The 13679-nt window shown below is 44.1% G+C and overlaps 1 long non-coding RNA gene across 1 annotated transcript; it reads left to right on the forward strand.

Annotated features, from left to right (window-relative positions):
* Positions 1-2261: 2261 nt before the first annotated feature.
* On the forward strand, positions 2262-11666 carry LOC138109554 (uncharacterized). The gene is made up of 4 exons (XR_011150566.1): positions 2262-6603; positions 6695-7341; positions 9349-9469; positions 10452-11666. It is a non-coding gene; the product is annotated as an uncharacterized lncRNA (long non-coding RNA).
* Positions 11667-13679: the final 2013 nt, after the last annotated feature.

Here is a 13679-nt window from a genome sequence, read left to right on the forward strand (position 1 = left end):
CCTCATCTTGGGCACTTGGAATCCCTGCCTGTGTTTCCCTAAAATGAAGCCTTAACCTCCTTGGTTTTTCGGGGTGCCATTTTCAGTACATTATCATTTAACCTCAGAGCTCAGCTCAAGGGTGCTCTTGGTTAATCCAATTCTTTCAGCTTCAAAAAAGTAACAATTCATTGTGCTCTTCCAGAACACTGTAAGCCTGTGTTATCTGAGTGATTTGCTGTCCATTTGTGAGCATGCAATGAGCTCAGGGAGAAACCCTGGCCCTTAGATGGCTGAATAGCTCTTCAGAGGGAAGATGAGCTGGATCTGTCATGCACTTTAACAATCTGATCACAAACCCACCACTTTAGTAGGTGTAGCTTGTATTTCCTCTACCTTGATATTGAAGGCTCCTGAGCACAATTACAACCAGACATTTAAAGGGAGGTAGAGCTGAGGGCATAAAGTTCTCATGAGGATTCTGTCCTCGCCATAACTTTTCCAGTTTTTTCAGGTCTACAACAATTGAAATACTTTAAGAAGCTTTAAGACAGGAGGATATGTGCTGATCCCTAGAGCTTCGCTTAAAGGTCTTTCGAGCTGTTCACAGAACTAGTAAAGATTTAAAACTTTGTGGCTCTTCTCCAACGTCTGACTGCAAATACTTGGTCCCCTGGCTACGAAGGACTCTGCTTGAATCTCTATGCAGCCTAAGGCCACATCATCAGTGCCTTCAGCGCCCAGTTTCAGTTCGGGCATTTAGTAGTCCCAGCTGCTATCGCCTCAGGATGGGGAGACCTACTTCCAGGCACATTCACAGAGAGGCAGGACTGAATTGAGAGCAGACACTCCTACATGCAGGGATCTGGCAGTTTGTTTTTATGTAACTGTCTGGTGCTTCTGTCTATTTGAAGCATCAGTTGTTTTTATTCTCCTTCAGCAAGAAAGAAGATAAGAGGGTTTGAAGGATTTTGGTTTTTTTTTTTAAGTTTAAAAACAAACCTCAACATTTTACAAAAGCCTGCAGAAGTTAAGATTTCATTCAACATGCTGTTTAAAAGCAATTTCTGTTCAAAATCAAGAATCCATTTGCCCTTTACCTTGCAGGAAAGGGGAGCCAAGTTGCAGGCCATAAGACCCCTGTGGGAACACCATTCAAGATGTAGGAAGAAAAAAAAAAAATTTCTCTTTGGTTTCTGTCCACAGAAGTGCTAGGAAGAGGAACAAAAAGGCCTCCTATGAGATAGAGATAATCCCTGCCACAGACATTCCCTGGTTCACACGTGAGCTTTCCCGACGGCTCCCTCTGGCTGCACGCTTTCAGCTGCTCGGAGCTCCTTACAGCCGGGATTACCCAGGCAAGGCATCCTAACACCAAAGGTTAAGCTAAAGCAAGGATGTATATTTATCATACAGATCAGGTTAGGGACATGTCAGGTAGAGTACATGAAACTAGCCTCAGATCACCCTATGTCAGCTAACAAGACTCTCTCACAAGCACAACCTGAACTCCCCTCTCTGTTGTTCAAAGAGATAAATTGAAGCAAACTTAGGTACACAGGAACAATCCCAAAGCAACTTCAGACCCAGCTGTTAGCGCAAATAACTCAACCTCAATCCCACATGCACAAAAGGAGCCAAAGGGAGCACTTAACCACCTCCATCTTCCTAATGGTATTTGTACCTCAAGCCTATCCCCAAGCGACTGTTTGTTTCCTTTGAAGGCCACAGCGGTGAAGGGCTTTGCATCATTTACCCAGCCCTTGTGCCCCTGCTTTATTACTACGAAGTTTTTCTGGTGCTTCTCCTACAGATGTTGTGTGGGCACTGAAGTGCTGCCTGTGTTGGGTAGCCTGTGCCTGACCTGCTGTTGCTGCAGTCCCTCGCACACAGCCCAGCGGACGGGCTGCTGCTGCGTTGTCCTGGACCGCGGCACTTCCCACCTGCCCCGGGAAGCCGGGTGGCTTTGCTGGTGCCCTGCTGGGCCGGCTTGGGGCAGGTCCTTGCTGAGAGGCCGCCAGCCTTGCACTGTGAGCTCCTGGGTAAAGGTTACCTCTGCCTTGGAGACAGAGTTGTACCTGAAGGACCTTCAACCGCCTGGATACCTTCTCAGACCTCAGGAGAACTGGGGTGTGGTGTTGCTTTCTTTTCTACTCTGCCTACTACTTGGTAATATTTCCTTGGAAAAAAGTGTTGCCCACCGACCACAAACACAAACCAACAGAGAGTCAGTTTATGCGGTGCTTTATTCAGGGCCCGGGGACCTGGGGACTGGTGTCCCAAATCAGGCTTCCCAAAGACCTATCGTTTCACTCAGCTCTTTATACAGTTTCAAACATTGGCACACATACAAAACATTAACAATTGATAATCATACCCCAAGCCGTATATCTTCATGGTTGTCTAGTCTTAGATAATGCTCAATTGAACTCCCACCACTGAAATCCCCCTTGCATGCAACATATATCGACCCAGAACTATTTACTTTTAGACATGTTCTCCATGCCCAGCTAATACACTACTCCTAACTTCCCCACCCAGCACATTCCATTCCTGTTTCCCAAGAGAACTATTTCTACACCTGAGGCCTTACAGCCTAGCAGAGCCTTAGCCTTACTACTTCTAAAATCCAATATCCTATCCTTTTTGTAACAAGTCCCCGCTTTTGAGCATCCTTCGAGCTTCTTCTGGGTTCGCAAGGATGCTCAACAATTCATGTTGCCTTTTCGCGATAAGCAGGAGGTGGAGTGGCTGGTTCTGCCAGAACTTCTCTTCGCATTATCGCCTTCATTATTCGCCGAGAGTGTTGACCTTCCTTGACAATCATTCCTAAAAGACACTTATATACTATTAAGGCAACTAAAATGATTATAACAATCATGATTCCATACTGTACAATTGAGGATATCCATCCGGACATCCGAATTCCCAGGGAGCTGAACAGTTCTCCAACCCAATTATGTTCTGCCTCTTTCTGAATATTATTCACCTTTCCTTCAATCTGTTCTAATTGACTTATATCCTTTTCTACTTCCTGTGTAACATTCGGGATGTGAATGCAGCAATGATCATCTCTACCATGCAGATATCCACATATGCCATGCTCCTTCAACAATATCATATCTAAAGCCATCCGATTTTGAATTGTCATCCTAGACGAAGCTTGTAACTGCAGATTTAAGTCCTTGAATCCCTTCTTGGTCACAGCCGCCAACCTTTCTGTTTGCCCCAACAATTTGTACAACATTTCCCTGTTTCGATATGATGATATTGGTGCAAAGAGAGATTCTAATACCCACTCCTGAAGAGTGGGTAAATTTAACTCCTGAAGAAGGTCCATGCCAATCTTCCCCTTCTTCTAACCCTATGTCTCCAATTTCCTGACTTATATCTCGCTTATGTCTCATTTGTATTTCTGAGGCCGTCAATTTTGTCGATTTCCAAAAAGGACAAAGAGTTGGAACTCCTAAAGTAATTTGTGTAGTTGGACCGTCTACCGGCATATGAGTGGTCCAGTGTCCGTGACCCATTACCCAAACTAAATTTCCTGGAGCTCGGATTGATGTAGTTTTACAGTTTAACTCTCCTTCTGTATTTTTGTCTTTTATCGTGTGGTTATATCCCCTACATTCACAGCCAAATCTCAAAAGTACCTTTACAGGCAGTAGACTCACAGACTCACTTGGGCTGTCACAAGTGAAGACCTTAGTGCAATTCCAATCGGTCATTCCAGGTGCATCTTTTCTCCAACTACCCTGTCCTTGATAGGTCTTTGAGTAAGTTTGATTTTTCCGTCCCTTCCAATAAATACACCATTGAACTGTTCCTATGTAACGATAGGTTTCTAACAAACTAGGTCCCCAGATTGTCTGCCATTGCTCCATGGTAGTTGTGTTTGTAACATTCTGGCATATTATTTCAAAATATTGTTCAGTTGCCGGGACTTCTAGCGTTTGCCTCTCATCGTATTCACACCATCCTACTCCATGGAATCTTCCGATTTTGGTAAATACAGCATTCGGAAGCTTGTAACAATCTGCTCGGTTCCCCGGGGTTTTCCAGCGTTTCCTTATCACATTTGTCCAATTAACCAATTTAGTTCGGATCCTAGTCTCCTGGGTACAACTTAAGGTAACTGTTCGATTAGATGCAGGCATGTCTGGAGCTGGTATAATTCCCCATGGTATAGGATCTCCTGCCGCATGGGGCAAAGGCAGACATGCAGTGATTGCTGATACATTTTGTGTTTGCCCAAAATCCCTAATTAAACCCACAATCAGATTCTCTGGTTTGGTTCGGATTTCATCCTCTGGTACCTGCCGAGTCACCCTTGCTCTTTCAACATAAACACTAATCATCCCGGTTGCCCACCAATCATCTCGAGCAACCCAACACCAGTATTGTCCATTATCTTGCTGTTCCAGGACCTCTTTAATTACTAACACTATTTCTTGGGGTTTTCTTCTAATTTGATATTTCCCTTGAGCCACCAAGTTCTGTCCTCCAAACCACCATTCATACTCAGTGTAGCTTTCAGTTGGTATCCTACATCTTAAAACCAAATCCTGCCCTTCCTTTGCGTTATATATTTCCTGTTCAGGCTTGATTCCTCGATCCTGTTGTAATACCACTTCTACCTTCCTGACCCCATAACCTCCCCTATTACCACAAACGAGAACACAAAGGTATTTACCCTCCGATCTACCAATCTCTGAGTTCGTTATATTCAACCATCCTCTGCTTTCATTTCCCTGCGTCCACCAACTTGTCCCTTGTACCTGTGGATTCCACATTTCCTGTGTCGTGTTCCATTTCCACCATTTCATTCCAATCTGTTTCTGACACCCTGTCTCAATTTTGTGAGTACATTTTATTCTGAGAGGAGGTCCGTCCCACATATCTACTTTCCCATTTGGGAGAGTCGCCTGGACCTTATTTTCCGGTTCTGTTTGGGAGATATTTAAAATGTCAAGATTTACGAATCCATAATCATAACTCCCTTTTATCCAAACTATACAAGCATATTTTCCTGTTCTGGCCTTTGTTACATTGGATATCTGCAGGGTAGTCCTACCTTTTTGCTGCTTCTCATCCCAGACCGTTTCTACTCCTTTATCCTGAATTTGATCCTTGGTGATCCATTTCCATCGTGCCCCGACTCTGTCCCATCCAGCTCCCTGGTCATCGACAAACAAACATGTGAGATTTACATTTGAATTCTCCGGTACCCACACCCTTGATTCAGGTATTGTGATTTTAACAAAGGTTTCAACAATTATTATTTTACTCAAGAGTAACAACAACAGCATTAATTTTTGGCTTTGAACACCATTCTTGTGGGAGATAGGGGTTCCACCGACCATCGGGAGGGGACCTTTTTGACCCGTGTGTAATGGATCCAGCTGTTGATCCCGTCGACCTTGACGGCGGTGTAAGTTGTCATTATCACTTGATGGGGGCCGTCCCATGTTTCCTTCAGAGGCTCCACCGACCAGTTCTTCACATAAACTTGGTCTCCTGGGTGAATATCGTGAGCAGGAGTGTCCAGAGGTAACGGTCAATTCCACTCCAGCGTGGATCTCAGTGCTGCAAGGGTCTTATTTAAAGACAAAACATAATTTACAATCATCTGATCCCCAATTACATGTGGGTCCCCTTGATAGGTTACAGCATGATATGGTTTGCCGTACAAAATTTCATACGGACTTACCCCTATCCTTTCTCGTGGTTTAATCCTAATCCTCAGAAGGGCTAGAGGCAATGCTTGGGGCCACTGTATTTTAGCTTCTTGACAAATCTTTTTAATTTGATTTTTCAGAGTTTGATTCATTCGTTCCACCTGACCACTAGATTGAGGTCTCCAGGGGGTGTGTAAGTGCCACTGAATTCCCAGAATAGTAGAAACTTCCTGCACGATTCCTGCAGTAAAATGTGGTCCTCTATCTGATGATATTCCTAAAGGAACCCCAAACCTCGGAATAATTTCCTTGAGAAGGGTTTTCACTACCTCCTTGGCCTGGTTCGTTCTGCAAGGGAAAGCTTCGGGCCATCCTGAAAAGGTGCACACATAAACTAGTAAGTACTTGTATGCCTGAGATTTTGGTAACTCGGAAAAATCTATTTGCCAGTAATCCCCTGGTTGTGGCCCTACACGTATTTTCCCCATTTGGACCTGTCTTCTAACCAACGGGTTATTTTTAATGCAAATCGGGCAGGTGGCATTTATTCTTTTGGCCATTGTTATCATCGAATTAGAGAGTACTATTTTCTTTAGATGTTCTACCAATGCTTCTGCACCACAGTGGAGTTTGTTATGTTCAGTTTTCATGACTACTTTCATTAATTCCACTGGCAGTATAACTTGTCCGACCGGTGTTACATACCATCCTACAACATTCCTTCTTGCTCCAGTGAATTGTGCCAACCGTTCATCCTCCGGAGAGTAGCACGGTTTCTCTTCCAAATAAGGTGCAGCGGGATTTTCTCTTGTCGGTATCAGAGCCATTTGAGTCCAGACCAATCTGGCTGCCTTTTTCGCAGCTTCATCTGCCATCCGATTCCCCTGAAATTCCTTCCCGGAGTCTGCTTGATGACCTCGGACATGCATGATCGCTACTGCTTTAGGTAAGTGTACAGCTTCCAACAACTGAATTATTACTTCCTTATGTTTGATCTGTGAGCCTTGAGAGGTCAAAAGTCCTCTTTCTTTCCACAGAGCCCCATGGATGTGAACTACACCAAATGCATACTTTGAATCAGTCCAAATGTTCACTTTCCTGTCTCTACTAAGGACCAATGCCCTTACCAACGCCCATACTTCTGCTTTTTGCGCTGAAGTTTCCGGAGGCAGTGCTTTAGCTTCCACTATTTCCTGGAGTGTCACCACAGCATACCCTGCATACCTGGTTCCATGCTCCATAAAACTGGATCCGTCCGTAAACAGCTCCACATCGGGATCTGCCATCGGGACATCTTTCAGATCTTCACGGCTGGCATACACTTGTTCGATCACCTCCACGCAGTCATGCTCCAGTTCTCCTTCCTCTTGGGTGGACCTAAGGAATTCTGCTGGATTGAGATGGTTGGTTATTTTCAATTCAACATCATCTTGTTCCCGCAACTGAGCCTGGTACTGCATCATTCTGCTGGAGGAGAGCCAATGCCCCCCTTTTTGTTCCAAGACGTACATATATGGGAGGTACATATACCGTGATGTGTTTTCCCAGTGTCAGCTTCCGTGCCTCCTGAATTAGGATTACCGTAGCAGCCACTGCTCGCAAACACCCTGGCCACCCTCCGCTCACCATGTCCAGCTGTTTCGAGAAGTACCCCACGGGCCTCTTCCATGACCCCAATCGCTGTGTGAGTACTCCTAAAGCTAATCTCTGCCTTTCATGCACATACAATTGAAAGTCTTTTGTCAGGTCAGGCAGACCCAGAGCGGGGGCCTCTTTGAGTGCTTGCTTCAATTCCTGAAAGGCCTTGTGCTGTGTCTTACCCCACTTGAATTCGGGTTCCTTGATTGTTTCATATAGTGGTTTGGCCATAAGTCCGAAATTCGGAATCCACAGGCGACACCAGCCGACCATTCCTAGAAAAGATCTTAGTTCCTGATTATTTCGTGGTACAGGGATTGCACAGATGGCTTGAATGCGGTTCACCCCTATTCTCCTGACTCCTTGTGATATTTCACATCCCAGATAAATCACCTTCTGTTGCACCAGCTGCGCTTTTTCCTTGGATACTCGGTATCCTGCCTGACCCAACATGTTTAATAGTTCAATTGTTAACTTTGAGCACAGTCCCCGCTCCTCTGTTCCCAGGAGTATGTCATCCACATATTGTAAAACAACATAAGAAAAAGGAGAATCTTTTACCTTGGTAGTTTTCCATTCCTCTAACTCCTTTGCTAGCTGGTTTCCAAAAATGGTGGGTGAACACTTAAATCCTTGTGGCAACCTGGTCCATGTTAACTGTCGCTTGCGGCGAGTGTCTGGGCTTTCCCATTCAAAGGCGAAAATGTGTCGACTCTCGGGGGCCAGTGGGATGCAGAAGAAGGCGTCTTTTAGATCAATCACTGTGAACCACTGAAAATTCTCAGAAATCGATGTTAACAATGCATATGGATTGGCCACCACCGGGTGTATATCTTTGGCAATTGCATTTACTGCTCTCAGGTCCTGCACCAACCTGTATTTCCCATTTGGTTTCCTTACCGGAAAGATTGGAGTATTAAATTCCGATTCGCATTCTTGTAAAATCCCTAATGCTATAAATTGCGTGATCATTGGGGCAATTCCTTTCCTGGCTTCCAAACTGATAGGATACTGTCGAACTCTTACCGGGTGTGCCCCTTCCTTTAATTCAATTTTCACAGGAACGGCTACCCTGGATCTGCCCGGGGTCCCTGTTTCCCATACCCACGGGACTACTGCCTGCTCTATTTCCTGGGGTATCTCCTCTGTCTTTGTCTCTTTAATCACAAAAAGTTTTGCCGGATTCCCTCCGGGATTTCTAGTTTAGCACGCCCTTTCTCAAATATGATTTTTGCATCCAGTGCCGATAATAAATCTCGCCCCAACAAGCATTCCGGGCTGCTTGGCATATATAAAAACTGGTGATCCAATTCTTTGTTTCCAAATTTGATTTCCAGTGGCCGCAAGAATGACCTCTCCACCACCTCCCCCGACACCCCTACTACTTTCACAACTGAATCACTTAACGGTCCTATTTGTTCATTGATTGCAGAGAAAGTGGCTCCTGTATCTACCCTAAATTCCCTGGGCCCCCCGTCAACTTCCAGGACCACTTTTAGATCTTTATCTAGTCAGCTCTGATTTTGATAGCTCCCCATCATAAAGGCTTGAGCGACACCTTGTGGTCCTGGCGCGAAAGGGTTTAACCCATCATTCGCATTCATTCCCTGATTCATGGGATTCCCTCCTGGAAAGTTACTCATCGGTGTCCCCATCCCCAAATTGAGGGGGCACTCATTCTTCTAATGACCTTCGGCGAAGCATCGGGCGCACTGATTGGGCCCCAATTTACCTCTACCCCTACCCATCATCTGGTTCCCTACATTCTGATTCACAAAACCTCCGAAACCACTTCTTCCCCTGCCCCCGTTTCCTCTGGTTCCGTTTCTAACACCATCATTCCACATTTCCTCTGCCAGTCCTTTTTTCCTATTAGCTGATAAAACAAATCCAAATAGGGTATCTCATCCCACTTCTCATTTTCCCGTAAATACCGCATCATGGGGGTTATAATTTCAGAATTAATAGTGCCATTCCACGGCCACTGCATCCCCCCAGTTTCATATTCAGGCCATACCTTATTACAATAATCAATCAATTCTCTTTTCTGCAGTTCCCGTCCCAATTTACCCTCCTTCCAATGACTTAGCAAACACCCGAGGGGAGAATCCTCCGGAATATCCTTATCTGAACTTGACAAAGCCCGAAACACCCGCAACGGCATCATTCCAGAGGTATGCAACCACACAATAACGCACACAACTAATAACACACAGACTAATACCAATACCAATTACCACAATATCCAATTCCCTCCTTGCTTATCTCGTCGCCGCGAGAAGCAAGGGCTGGCTCTGCAAAGCTTTCGCTCTGTCTGACGGCCAGCGCCTAGGCTTTATAATCCCAAACCAATGCCCCAACCCTGCGAGTAGAGACTCGTCTTACCGGGCAGGCTACCACCACCGGTTTAAAAGGAATAAAGCACCTTGTGGGCTTACCTCATGGTTGTCCGTCGGACGCGGGGTCAGGCACGGGCTGATGTCTCCCCAGAAATCACCTGGTGCCGGCACGGAGCAGATCACCCCGCGAACCGCCCCTACGACCCCCGGAGTCCCACCTGGGTCGCCAGAAAACTGTTGCCCACCGACCACAAACACAAACCAACAGAGAGTCAGTTTATGCGGTGCTTTATTCAGGGCCCGGGGACCTGGGGACTGGTGTCCCAAATCAGGCTTCCCAAAGACCTATCGTTTCACTCAGCTCTTTATACAGTTTCAAACATTGGCACACATACAAAACATTAACAATTGATAATCATACCTCAAGCCGTATATCTTCATGGTTGTCTAGTCTTAGATAATGCTCAATTGAACTCCCACCACTGAAATCCCCCTTGCATGCAACATATATCGACCCAGAACTATTTACTTTTAGACATGTTCTCCATGCCCAGCTAATTCACTACTCCTAACTTCCCCACCCAGCACATTCCATTCCTGTTTCCCAAGAGAACTATTTCTACACCTGAGGCCTTACAGCCTAGCAGAGCCTTAGCCTTACTACTTCTAAAATCCAATATCCTATCCTTTTTGTAACAAAAGCACTTATTCCCAATTGCCTCCAAAATAGAAACACATTTTCTAAAGCAAGTACTACTTCTCACCCCTCACTATGAACATGATGTTATTTGGACTTTCTTGAATTAATTTTTTTCAGGATCTGAGTTTCTGCAGAAGTCGTGGAGATCATCTTTAGTAGACCGATGAAGCTTTTCCCGGAAATCTCTTTGTACCACACCCTTCAGAGCTATACAATTTCTGGATCCCGCACAAGTTTAAGTGGAAGACACATGTCTAGGTGCTCAGCTCTGCCATGGTATTCACAGGACATCTGTGGAACTTCAAAAGCCAGGCAGCAGAAAGTATTTGAGAAATTAATTTTTTTAGGTGACAGCTACACAGTTTAGTTTTTACTATACAGTTTTTAGTCAGAGGTTTTAGTATGCCGAACTTTGAACTAACTCCCCTTAGGTGAGTAATATAGTTTGTTAGGGTTTTTTTTAGTCACCACTTAAATGAATTTAGGCTCTAGGTTTTGTGGTGAGATGAATTCCAGTATGACTTGTATTTGCCCCCGGGGTTTTTTCCCATTGCAGAGAGCTTCCCTTCTGCCTTTTTCCAGGATCTCTATCAAATAACAGGGTTCTGCTCAGCTGGGTCTCTCTGCTGGCTGCTGTATTTGGATTCAGGAAAATCCCACCCTCTCTGGCTGCTCTGTTGTATTGTTTGTAGTGATGAATGGCTTCAATTGCTCGGCTTAACAGATACATTTATTAATCTGTTTGTTATCTCTAAACAGCTTCACTCATTGTAGGAATGAGATAGAGTGTGAGATATGTGCTGAAGGGATTACCATAGACATGATGGCCTGCCGATGGGGTGATAGTTTATCTATAGGTTGCAGGTGATTCTCATCACTGCAATCCAGCTGGAAGAAGGAGGGACACTAAAGTGTCACAGTTCTGTTCCGCCCTTGCCCAAGACACACAGCCTTTGTAATTTCTCTTTTTGTAACTCCCAGTATTCCTCATTTAGGTATAAAGTGTCTGCCCCTCCCCTTTGTGACAGCAGCTAACAGAATATTTGACTACATTCTCACCTCCACTTCTACAAAAAAATGTAATTCCATATTTGATGTACTCCATGGCAGAGGACGAGAATACGACCACCTTGCAGACAAGTCAAAGGGCTTACTCCTGTCTCCTTCCCCAAAGTCGGGATGCCTCTTTAGTAAGATTTACACCTCTAGAACATACCTGGAAACACTTGTACATAGTACTATATATTTATATTTTGCACGTCTAGTGAATCTATCACTGCCAATCTAAAAGTATCTACAACTTGTTGTTCCAATAAACTGCCCTGTTTGTGAGTCTGTGTTCATGCAAGTTCTTCTGAACCCAACCAGACTTACAGTGTCTCATTGGGAAGCTTCACTATTTGTAAATCTCTGATTGTGAATGGGACTTAGGATGTAACCCACTTTATTGGTGCATCTGGGATCTTAATGAATGCAACTTAACTTACAGTGCTGAATTGGTTATAATAAAAAAATTAAACCTAGCTGCACCCAGCCTCTCTAAGGACTAGCTGGAAAGCAGGAAAGTTTATTTTCTGATAAATGTCTATACTCTTAACGCAACACAAATCTCTGTAATAGTTCTGCAGTTAACACTTGCATACTGATTTCAGAAAGACTTGAACTACCCCTACATCTACACTGTTTTTCATGGTACACCCTTGTATTTGCTATTAATAGTGTCAAAATGACTAGCCTGAATAGATTTTTATCTTGGTCTTGTTTAGCCAGTTCTGAAAGGAAACTACAGCTAGTTAGGCAAGGTGAAGTCTGTCAGAGATGGTGACAGCCAGAACTCCTTAACCCCATCTTTCCCGTTGTCTTACACCAAAACTTATCCCTCAACACTCTCTTGTTGCTGTTTGCTTTGGTCCTCCCCCTTACCCATATCTGAGCTCTGTTCAACATAGTAACTGAAGTTATATTTACATGGAATTTTGTGTTGGCTACAAAGTCATTTGCAAGTGCCTACTCCAATTATGTTCAAGTTGGGGAGCTCTCAGGTGAATCTAATTTGCCTTGTGATACCTATGTCCCGAGGACATTGTAATCAAATAGGCTTTTACCGGCTGTAGAAAATTTGTTACACCAATTTCTTTTCCTAAGAAAGCAACCTGGAAAAAGTGAAAAAGAAATGGGAAGAAAATTGCATTTTCCTGAAGGTGGCTTGTTCCAGGTTTTCAAACAAAATGAAAAATCTCTACACAACTTGTTTTGTAAAAATGAAAGGAAAAAAGAAATGCCATCTGCTCTTTGGAAGTCCAGAGAGAAAATTCACTGGGGGGCTTGCCCTTTCCTTGCCAAAGTCATTGCAAGTAGAAGGGATCTTAGAAGGATTCTTAGGTGGTAGGAGGCAGCTACTACAGCTATCATTTATTCCTCATGGTGTAAATTGGGTTTTGTAGAGAAGTAACTGAAGCTCACAACTGGAATGAGATCCTGTACCACACCTGGCTTGTGACACAGACAACTGGAATGAGATCCTGTACCACACCTGGCTTGTGACACAGACAGCCTAGCCCTCACTGAATTATACATAATTAATAATATGTTCTCATTTTTCGTCATCTGCAACAAAGAACTGCAAGCCCCAGGGCCTGTTTTATACTGAGAAATCACGAGTTCTCAGAGCGAGTTGAGGTGTCAGTACAAATATAACTGTTATCAACGCACCTTCACAAACAACAATAAGATTAACAGAGTTCACTTCTGCCAAAATTTGGGATTATAGCTAAGGGCATCTCATTCCCAAGAAGAGTAACTCCCAGAGAGGTTGGTTTTGTTTTTTAAAATTTAAGTTTTAATAATTGTACCTAAAAAAGAAAAAAAAGGGTAAGTAGGTAAGTAGACTCCTCACCTTCTTTCATCCCTTCTTTATTGTTTGCTGCAGTGAAGGGCCTTGTTTTGGACATTTGCAACTTTCCTTAGTGCAGAGGTTTGCACTTGGAAGTGTTTGATCTTGCAGTATGACTATTACTGCTCAATTAAATTTGATATACTGTGAAAACGAGTCACACTTTGATCAGGGCTATAGAGATGAATCTCTTCAGCTGTAATGGGGCTGTTGACTGACCAGATGAAATTGTCCCAATGGTGGCAGCATAACATAAGAAATAAAATACGAAAATATGAAGGGTTTCCTCTTCATAAGGTTTTTTAGGCTGAGTCATCATCACCAAAGAGGTATCAGTGTTCTCTGGGGGTGGGATTGCCGTTAAAACCAAAGCACAGCACTCATATTGCTGCAAATTTGGAAAGAAAAACATTTTGTTTTTCGCAGTCAGGAGACCAGGCAAGGTCAGCATT

The sequence above is a fragment of the Aphelocoma coerulescens genome, chromosome 4 (genome assembly GCF_041296385.1).
Source record: "Aphelocoma coerulescens isolate FSJ_1873_10779 chromosome 4, UR_Acoe_1.0, whole genome shotgun sequence".
In the NCBI taxonomy this organism is placed as follows: Eukaryota; Metazoa; Chordata; class Aves; order Passeriformes; family Corvidae; genus Aphelocoma; species Aphelocoma coerulescens.